This window comes from Gossypium hirsutum, chromosome A05 (assembly GCF_007990345.1).
Source record: "Gossypium hirsutum isolate 1008001.06 chromosome A05, Gossypium_hirsutum_v2.1, whole genome shotgun sequence".
In the NCBI taxonomy this organism is placed as follows: Eukaryota; Viridiplantae; Streptophyta; class Magnoliopsida; order Malvales; family Malvaceae; genus Gossypium; species Gossypium hirsutum.
Window position 1 is genome coordinate 19,150,890 of NC_053428.1, and position 9,697 is coordinate 19,160,586.

A 9,697-nucleotide genomic window follows, 5' to 3' on the forward strand; every position below is an offset into this window, starting at 1 on the left:
CACTCTCTTTATCTTTTTGAAATAACTCTAAAATTTCTTTGGGGGCCTCATCAAAGACCTATAGACTTGCTTTCACGTCAGACTCAGTTTAGCCAGTCTATTCACAACCAAGTTCTGTTCTCTCGGCATATGTCTGATCTTCCATTGCCCTTTAGCTCTTATTATCCGCTGGTCCTTCTAAGCACAATAATACCTGGATCTTCCAATCCAAATTCAGTCAAGGCCTGAACTACTTCAAGATTGCCAGTGTGAATTGTGACAACTTATTAAACATTCAAACATAAATTCATATGTGATGAATGATTAATACATTACCATAATTAATGCACAAAATACTCATTTTAATTAAAGAATTCATATGTGATTTGAATAAATTTTATTTTTTATAAAGTTAAATTTACATTATTAGATAGGTTTTATTAATAAATTGGCCCTTAAACTATATCTTAATTTTCAAATTAGTACTTAAAGATATTTGTAATACCCCAAAAGTTGTTATAGTAAGAAAGTGAGATATTGCCCTTGATATAGTAAAATAATGGAATAAAGTGACAAAAAGGGAAATTTTGAGTTATATCAACAAAATTTATTTGGGAAGCATATTATGATATATTAATTCAAGAAAGGAATAAATTGCAAAAGTGAGAAACGTTTTGTGGCCTAAGAGTAAATACTCAAAATTTAAAGGGTTAAAAAGTAAATATGAAAAATTTGAAGGACCAATAGTGCAAATATTTAAGGGTGGAAGGATCTAGAAGCTAAGAAAAATGAATGAATTGGACCAAATTGAATAAGTGGAAAAAGTATGAAGGGTTAAATCACAATTTTACTGAAATGAGTGATGAATCAATGGAGGAATTTTAAAGGATCATAAGGGGCAAAATGGTCATTTAATAAGGAAAATAATTTTGAAGAGTAATAATGATGTTGGTGATATTTTAGAATAAATAAATAAATATTAGTTGATTAATACGTTGATTTGACATTTATTTATATTTTATTTATTTTTGTTTAGTATATAAAGAAAGAAAGATGATGAATTATAGTCACCTTTCCATGCTACTAACGTGAGAAGAAGAAAGAAGGAAAGAAATTTTCTTTTCTTTACAATTTGGCCCTTTCACAAAAAATTCACCATTCACTTAGAAATTAAAAGAATTACCATAGCTACCAAGAGAGAAAGATAATAAGGAGACTATGAGGAGCTAGAATGTCAAGTTAGATTCAAGAAATAGAAGCTGGAGGAGAGAAAAAGTTAGGTTAAAGTTTGGTTTCGAGAGAATAAGATATGGACGTTAAGGTTTTATGTTATTTTTAAGTTTAGTAGTGATAGAAAAACATAAAAATGAAAAAATAGGTTTTATTGAATGCCATGAATATTTATCTAGCATGGGTTTGCATTAAAAATGGTTAATGTGCATGTTTTAGACTCATGGACTAAATTGAATAAAAGTAAAATTTTAGGGTAATTCTGTAAAAATGTAAAAAATGACCAAATTGTATGAAATGAATTGTTTTATTGAATAAATTAATTTATTGAATGAAATTATTAATTTATATCAAGGTTGAGTGGAAAATCGAGGAAAATGGAAAATTTTCAAAATGCCCCTGAATATTGGTATTTCTGCAATTTAACCAGGTATGTTCGTATGAACTGTATTCTGTATAATTTTGATTAAAGTGAATGTTAATTAGTGATTGGTAATATATATATATATATATATATGTTCTGTTGTTGGAATTGAATTATTGTTGGAAAAATATTATCGAAATTAATACTCAGTTTGGATTGAACGCGGGATTTGAGTACATTCGTGATTTGGCGTTTAACAACCCGATTTTGGGCTTAGTCGGAATAGTGATTTTGGGACCACAAATCCGACGTAAGAAAATTCATTTTTATTATATTTTTATGGTCTAAAATTTCACAGAATAATTTCGTGAAAATATTGTTCGAAAATTTTGATGTTTGGGCACTCAATTTAGTCAAAAGAACTAAATTTTGATGTCTGAGGTAAGTCCTTAAGTAATTAAATTTGATTTGTTGCGCGCTTAAGATTATATAATATGATATGTAATTATTTGACCTTTACAAGTTCGATTTGCAATAAGTATATTGAATTTAGGCTATAAAGCCGAATATGAAATGAATGATTTATGTATATAATGTGGCCGAATGACTATTAAGTGATGATGTGAAAGTGTGTAATATGTGTATACAATTTTATTGTACTTGTTTGTATAAAGTCGAATGTGAATTGAATGGTATATATGTGGTGACCGAACAGCTATTATGAAACAAAGTCAAAGAATGGGATATTGGTATAATAGAAGAATTGTGACTATTGTTCCTACTGGATCGAGGTTGTGTGTGAAATAATTTGTGAATATGGCATATAGCCGAATGGTTATTAAAAGTGAAACTGGGATAGTGAAAAGATTTTGTGTTCCTTGTGTATGATTATTGAACCGAAAGTTAAAGGGTAGGTGTACATTTTGTGCTTATATTCGAATGAAGCAATTGAATTGCTAATGTGATATGTTATGTGAAATGTGTTAACATGTGAATAAATATGCAAGGCACTGGAAATGTATCCGGGCTAAAGTCCCGCAGGCTTCGTGCTGGAAATGTATCCGGGCTAAAGTTCCGCAGGCTTCGTGCTGGAAATGTGTCCGGGCTAAAGACCCGCAGGCTTCGTGCTGGTGCTGGTAATATAATTTCGGGTTTTATACCTAGCAGGCCAAGTGCCGATGAATTTGATAAAAGTATACAACTACAAGATCCTACACTAAGTTGACAAATTGAAAGTGCATTACATATTAAGTTGGCCAGGTACGTATCATGTACTCGTATGCGATTTGATTTGAATTAAATTATAAATATATAAAGTGATTCATCTGTGAATAAGTGTTATGACTATAAATGTGATCGTGATATATTCGGTAAATGTGTGAAGTTATGTGAAGTGATTCTATGTTTATATTCAAATATAAACACTTGGTCCTTGTGGAAAGGTTTGTGGAAGTATATGATTTATTTTTAGGTGATTACGATCATGGAAAATTAAATGTGAATATGATATTGTATTTTATTCGTTTCAATTGAACTAAAGCTGTTAGTGAAGCATTTTAATGCCTATGTTATATGAGTTCGAACTTGAATGACATGATATACATGTTTAGATAATTTGAATGCAAGGAATGTGTGAAAGAGCAAATTTGTAATAAATCTGCTTGGGACAGCAACAGTAGCTTAATTTTGGAAAATCACCATAAATTGTAGAAATTGAATTAGAAGCTGAATAAATTATTTAATTAAAGCTTAATGAGTATAGTTTCTTATAAAAGAAACCTTGTAAGCAAAAGAATTGTAGATAATGAGATATTTGAAGTGGCGTGAGATAGAGTCAAAATGACTTTGAAATCCCCTGTTCTGTTTTTAGAAAATCATTGTAAATTGTACAATGATGATTATAAGATAAAATTTATATACTTAGACTCCTTAATGAGTCTAGTTTCAAATGAAATAAACGATAACATATTTCAAATTCTGTATAATGAGAAAATTGATTCGTAGTGAAGAGTGGTCAGAATAGTCAAACAGTAAAACAGGGGAAACTTCAATAAAAATCTGGTATTGATTGGTGAAACCAAAAATTCTGAAAATTTGATGGATGGAAGATATATGAGTCTATTTTCAGGAAAAATTAACGGCACTTGAATTGGAGTTTCTTAGCTCCAGTTATAAATAATTTAGTGACTGTTGCTCAGGAAGACAGCTTGTAGTGAATTTGTGATTTTGTTGCAAACATGGTTAAAACTAGTTAATGAGATGCTTTTCGAGTTCTTATGATCTTATTTGTGATTTCAATATTTGGTTTTAATTGATTTCAGATTCAAGTGAGGTGAATTTGCTAAATATGCGTTATGTTCATGGATACTTGGCCAAAATGGCAATTATCTAGGAATGATTTCTTGAAAATTTAAAGTAATCGATCTATAAGTAAATTAATTGTTTGCATTGCTTAAAACTTACTAAGCATTGAAGCTTACTCCGTGTTCTCTTTTCTACTTCTTATAGGTTTATACTTTAGCTCGAGTTGAAAGAGCAGGAGATATCATCACACTATCGAGTCATTAGGTGAGTTGAGAAGATTGTATATCATCATGGTTTAAGGCATGTATAGGATAGACTATAGGTAAAATGATATTTCGACTTTGTATACATTATAGCCATGCGAAGATGGCTTGCTCATTTTGTTTAGGGAAGCCTTATAATTGAACTAAAGTGTTGAAATTTTTTTATTATAACTTGATAGTAGTTAATTTGTTATTAGATATTCGGTTATATTTTGATAGTGAGTCATTTTAGAAATTTTATAAGAGCTCTTATGGAAAATCAATGAGACAGGTTTGCATTGTTGATAATTTATGTCTGGTAAGTATCTTTGAACTTATAGAAGTTTTGTTCAGTCAAGTAATACCTCATAACCTTGTTCCGGCAACGGATACGAGTTAGGAGTGTTACATATATACAAATTTAACAACTAAAGTTTCGTTTATCCTAGATATATGCCATAACCAATCCTGATATGTGCGGTACATGATCTTTTATAGGTGATGTGATCCAAAAGTTGATACAATCCTCAACAAATCTCTTTACGAGATCGACATCTAATCTATGCATTAAAAACAATCCAACTTGCTAAGCATTCAAGCATGCTAAGTAATGGTCAAATAAAATTCCAAATTACCTTACCTTTATGCAAGTATCAACTAAAACATAATATCATTCTTCTCAACCATTAGGGACTTAATTAATTCAATTATTACATCATTTTTAAACATACCATGATCTTCACTTAATTAATTCAAGTTATACTTTTTTTTATTTTAAAAATAGTTATATTTATTAATTATAGTTTCCTAAAAAATGAGGGCATTTAATTTTGCAATAATTAAGATTACAAAAATAGAAGAATTTATTTTTAAAATATTTTGAATTTATTATTACTTTACATTTATATTTTAATTATGAAACTGAGTCTAGCGGGAAAGTTAAGTCTTCAGGTTTTTCATAGTGTCCCGATTGAAGTCCTAGAGCTCTTTCGACAATATAAGACTAATGATGCTTTTGCTCAATTCAACTTGATGTAATTCTATTAATATTCCTATATATTTCACCTAAAAAAAAAGAAGAATTTATTTTTAAAATATTTTGAATTTATTACTACTTTACATTTATATTTTAATTATGAAAAAAATCAAAACTAATTCCTAACTTAAAAAAGTTCAAGTTAATTTTGTATTTTGCATTTATTACAATTGGTTATAATTATAAGAATAATAAATTTGAATTTAACATATTATACATATATATAATGCCTATATTAATATAATAATTCCATGCCTAAAATTAAGGTGTTCTTTCAATTTTAGAACTAAATGGTTTATATTTAATTCAATAAAAATGGTTTATATTTAAAGGAAGGAAACATATTTTCATTTAAAAGGTTGAAGTCGATAAAATTTTAATTATGATAAAATATATTAATTAAAGGAAATATCCCAGTTTGAATAATTTTCATCGAAACAAATTAGTATGTAATACATTTTTTTTAGTTTCTAAAATTTTAACCCGATTTTCTACCTTGGTACTCAAAATTTTAATTATGATACAATTTTAATAGCTTCCAATAATTAAAATAATCCAATCATAGAAATACTAATAATAATATTCAAAGTAAGTCATACATGCACCTACAATAATAATGCTAAGAATATCAATATAACATAAAATCATATATATAATAAATGATTAAAACAAATAACCAAGATAAATAGCTATAGAGATGAATTGAATAAATAAAAACTGAAATCAAAAGCTTAGTGGCATAGGCCGCAAACTATAAAGGACTAAAATGTAATTATCCCATCCTATAAAAATTATGTCTGACGGTAGGTTATTATGGTTTTCAATTTTTGTTTTTAAATTCATTTATTTCATTTGTTTTTCTAAAACAACCCCAAAGTTCTTTTTTTTTTATCTCCCTCGTTCTTCCAACATCACCATCAACTATATATATAAAAACAAAATATATTTTTCGGTCTTCAAGGGATTCTAGATCACAAAAAGTTCCTTTTATTTTTTTGAAATTTGATTTTGTACTCCTAAGCTTTCTATATCATTTTCTTAACATGTATTGACACTCTTTCTAAATCTATCAGTTTCACCAATTTTTCGAGTTTCTTCACATTCATCATCAATCTCACTGCTTCCCTATTCAAGCCGACATTAAATTTTTTAATCGTTTGAACTGATACACCCAACTATAACACTTAGTTCACAACTTTGAGATCATGTAACTCTTAAGTGGACTTATGAAATACCATAAACTTACAGCATGTTTGGTTGGCTATAATACTAAGCCATTACAGGTCAATTCTGTGGCTCATCCCTATTTCATTGTTTGGTTGGCTGTAATGGGCTATTACAGCACTATTCCATACAGCCTTATTTAGGACAAAACTGTCGTTTACAATTTAGCACTCCCCCACGGAATACCAATTCAGCATGAAAAATTTAGGTCAGAGTTCAACTTTACCCTTCCATTTCTTTCTCAGGTCTAGACCTTTCTTCATCCATTTCTTTCTCACCTTTGGAGCTTTCTTCTTTTTTTCATTCTTTTCCCCATTTCCTTCCAACCTCTTCCCAAGTTCCAACGAAGGATTTTTCAATTAGGTATTCTATCTAATGACAGCTTATAGTTGGTGATTTGTTTGAGTTCCTGTTCCTTTTCTTCTCTTTTGTCTGTGTTTATTTTTTTCATCAATTGACTTTAAGGAATGTGTATATTTGGATGACAGGAAAGGTCTACCACTGTGGGACTCATCGGCGATCCATTTCTCGACAAAGAAAACTCATAAACCTCAAAAATACAAAACCCCCAAACCCAAAAAAAAAGCTTAAGCTTGAAGAAATTTGGGAAATTTAATGGTCGGTGGATCAAGATCCAGTAATAGTTGATAGTATTTCAGTTTTTTTTCCTCCTTTTTGATTGAAGAAATTTGGGAACTTAAGCTTATGGTTTACATTTTTCTTATTTTCTATTTTCACTTCAATCTAAAAATCGAAACTTTACTTTTAACAAATGGAGTTTTTGGATTTCAAAAAACGGAGTTTGCAATTTTCTTCATGGTCAGAATATTTTAGCTTCTTAAAAAAGGTATAATTCTTCGAAGGTTGTGCAGAACTTTTATGGTTTTGAGCATGGTTCAGTTTTGATTTACTGTCTAAGGTAACATGCTGAAAGTCAATGATTTGTTATTGATTTTCTACTTTTCTTGGAAGCAAGAATCGAGAGTTGTTTGATTGATTTCTTTTTTAATTTGGTATTTTAAGTTATCATCCGTTCAACGCCTTTTTTGAATCCTTAAGTAATTATTTGTATAAATTCTGACATATTAAGAATGAGCAGTATGGTATAGTGTGTGGTCTCTGTGATTGCTACCTTTATCTCTTTCTGTTCTTGGGTTAACAATTCTTTTCTTAGTCTGAAACGTAACCTTTTTTTGCAATCACTAGTTGGAGTTTAGAATTCAGTAGTACTGATAGGGCACATTTCTGGACAGTTTCACTGGTCACCTCTATTGCCTTCTACATGAAGGTGAAGGATCATGTTAAAGCCTTCACTATCTTTTTGAAAATATTGAAATAAAATGTATTTTTAAGATGTAGCGACCTAAAAATTTTAGCACGGGCGCTAATCGAAATAAATATTGAAAATTTGAAAACAGAATCTCGATCTATTTGAAAAGGGAGTCGCCACCGATCTTTTTTCATAGGTGTGATCGGACACCTAATGGATTCTCTTTTTAGAAGAAAAATTTATTTTTAAACTTTTAGGTCTACGTGAAAATCCAGAGAAAATCAGAGTTCGGGAGTCGGTTACGCGCGAGGAAGGTATTAGCACCCTCGCGACGCCCAAAATTGGTATCTCGTTAAACGCATGTTGTCTTAATTTTCAAAATACGAGTTCCATTTAATATTTAGTCGTGATCCGATTGAAAAATGAAAACTTTTTTTTAAGACACGAGAATTTTGAAGCACGAAAATTTTTTTTAAAAAATGAAAGTTTTTTTTAAAAACACGAGAATTTTTAAACACGGAAATTTCAGAAACACGAAAATTTTTAAAACACGACATTTTTGAAACACGAGAATTTTTAAAACAAGACATTTTTTGAAACACAATTTTTTTCTTAAAAAAATTTAAAATACGAGAATTTTTAAAACACGAAAATTTTTAAAACACGAAAATTTTTGAAACAGGGAAATTTTTTAGAAAACGATTTTTTTAAATCACCGGAGTTTTTGAAAACACGAAAATCTTTGAAACACCGAAATTTTTGAAAACACGAAGATTTTTGAAACACGAAATTTTTTTGAAAATACGAAGATTTTTTTTAACACGGGAATTTTTGAAACACGGTCATTTTTTTTTTGAAAACACGAAAATTTTTGAAAGACATGATTTTTTTGAAAATACGGAAATTTATAAAACACGAAATTTTTTTCTAAAAACAAGAAAATTTTTGAAACACTAGAATTTTGAAAACACGAAAATTTTTGAAACATGAGAATTTTTAAAAGCACGAGGATTATTGAAATTACAATTTTTTTGAATATTTTTTTATTTTTAAAAGGGCGTATCGAGTTTAACGCAAACCGGTGATATTCACCCAACATAGCGATGAAATCAACGATTTTATGTTAAATCGATTCGTTGCCTTATTTATTAAAATTATTTAAAATAAAATAAAATAAAAATCAAATTAAATTAAAAATATAAATATAAATATGCATAAAATGCTAATAATATTAAAACGAAATAACATAAAAATACGAGCATTAAAATAAAATAAACGAAATTACCGAAAAGCTACCGAAACACGAGCTTCGTTGAACGGGTTACACGAACTGAACCTCTTTTTTTTCTTTTTTTCCTTCTTTTTTCCTTCTCTTTTTCTTCTTTTTCTTTTCTTTTTTTCTTTTTTTTCTCTGCTGGGCCAACCCGTTGGACCTGCTTCTGCTGGGCTGGTGCGTGCGGGCCTGGCCTGCTGGTGCTGGCCTGCTAGGCTGCGCTGGGCCTAGGCTTGGGCTGCTGCTGGTCTGCTAAGAAATGGCCTGCTCTTTTTTTGGAGGGGGCTTGTTTCTTTTTTTTTGTTTTTGTTTTTGTTGTTTTTTCTTGGGCTGCTGGGTCGGATCGGGTCGTAGGTGGGTCGGGTCGGGTTGACCCGACTGTTATAAAATTTTTTATTATTTCTTTTCTTTTTCTTTTTTCTTTCTTTCTTCTTCCTCTTTTCTTCTTCCTTCTTCTTCCTTCTTCTTCTTCAAAGTCTAGCCTCCACCGTTGCTTGCTCCGTCGTCGACTGCTGCCGCCAACGCCACGGTGCCGCCGTCGACTCCTCCTCTTCTCTTCTTCCTTTCTTCCTCTTCTTTCTCTTTTCTTCTTTTCGAAGCTTTTTCTCTCTCTTTTTGCAAGTTTTTTTTGATTTTTTCGTGGGTGTGGGGGTTTGATTTTGGGGTTTTAAACCCATTTTATAGTTGATATTTGCTTCCTTTTTGCAGGTGGTAGGTGAAGAAGGAGCAGCCACCCATGTTTGTGGCCTGAAAATCTGGGAAGTGGGTGCCCCAA

At 30.2% G+C, this 9,697-nt stretch overlaps 1 long non-coding RNA gene across 1 annotated transcript; it reads left to right on the plus strand.

Annotated features, from left to right (window-relative positions):
- Positions 1–6,444: 6,444 nt before the first annotated feature.
- LOC121229443 (uncharacterized) lies at positions 6,445–7,420 on the plus strand. Its single transcript, XR_005927180.1, has 2 exons — positions 6,445–6,742; positions 6,868–7,420. It is a non-coding gene; the product is annotated as an uncharacterized lncRNA (long non-coding RNA).
- Positions 7,421–9,697: the final 2,277 nt, after the last annotated feature.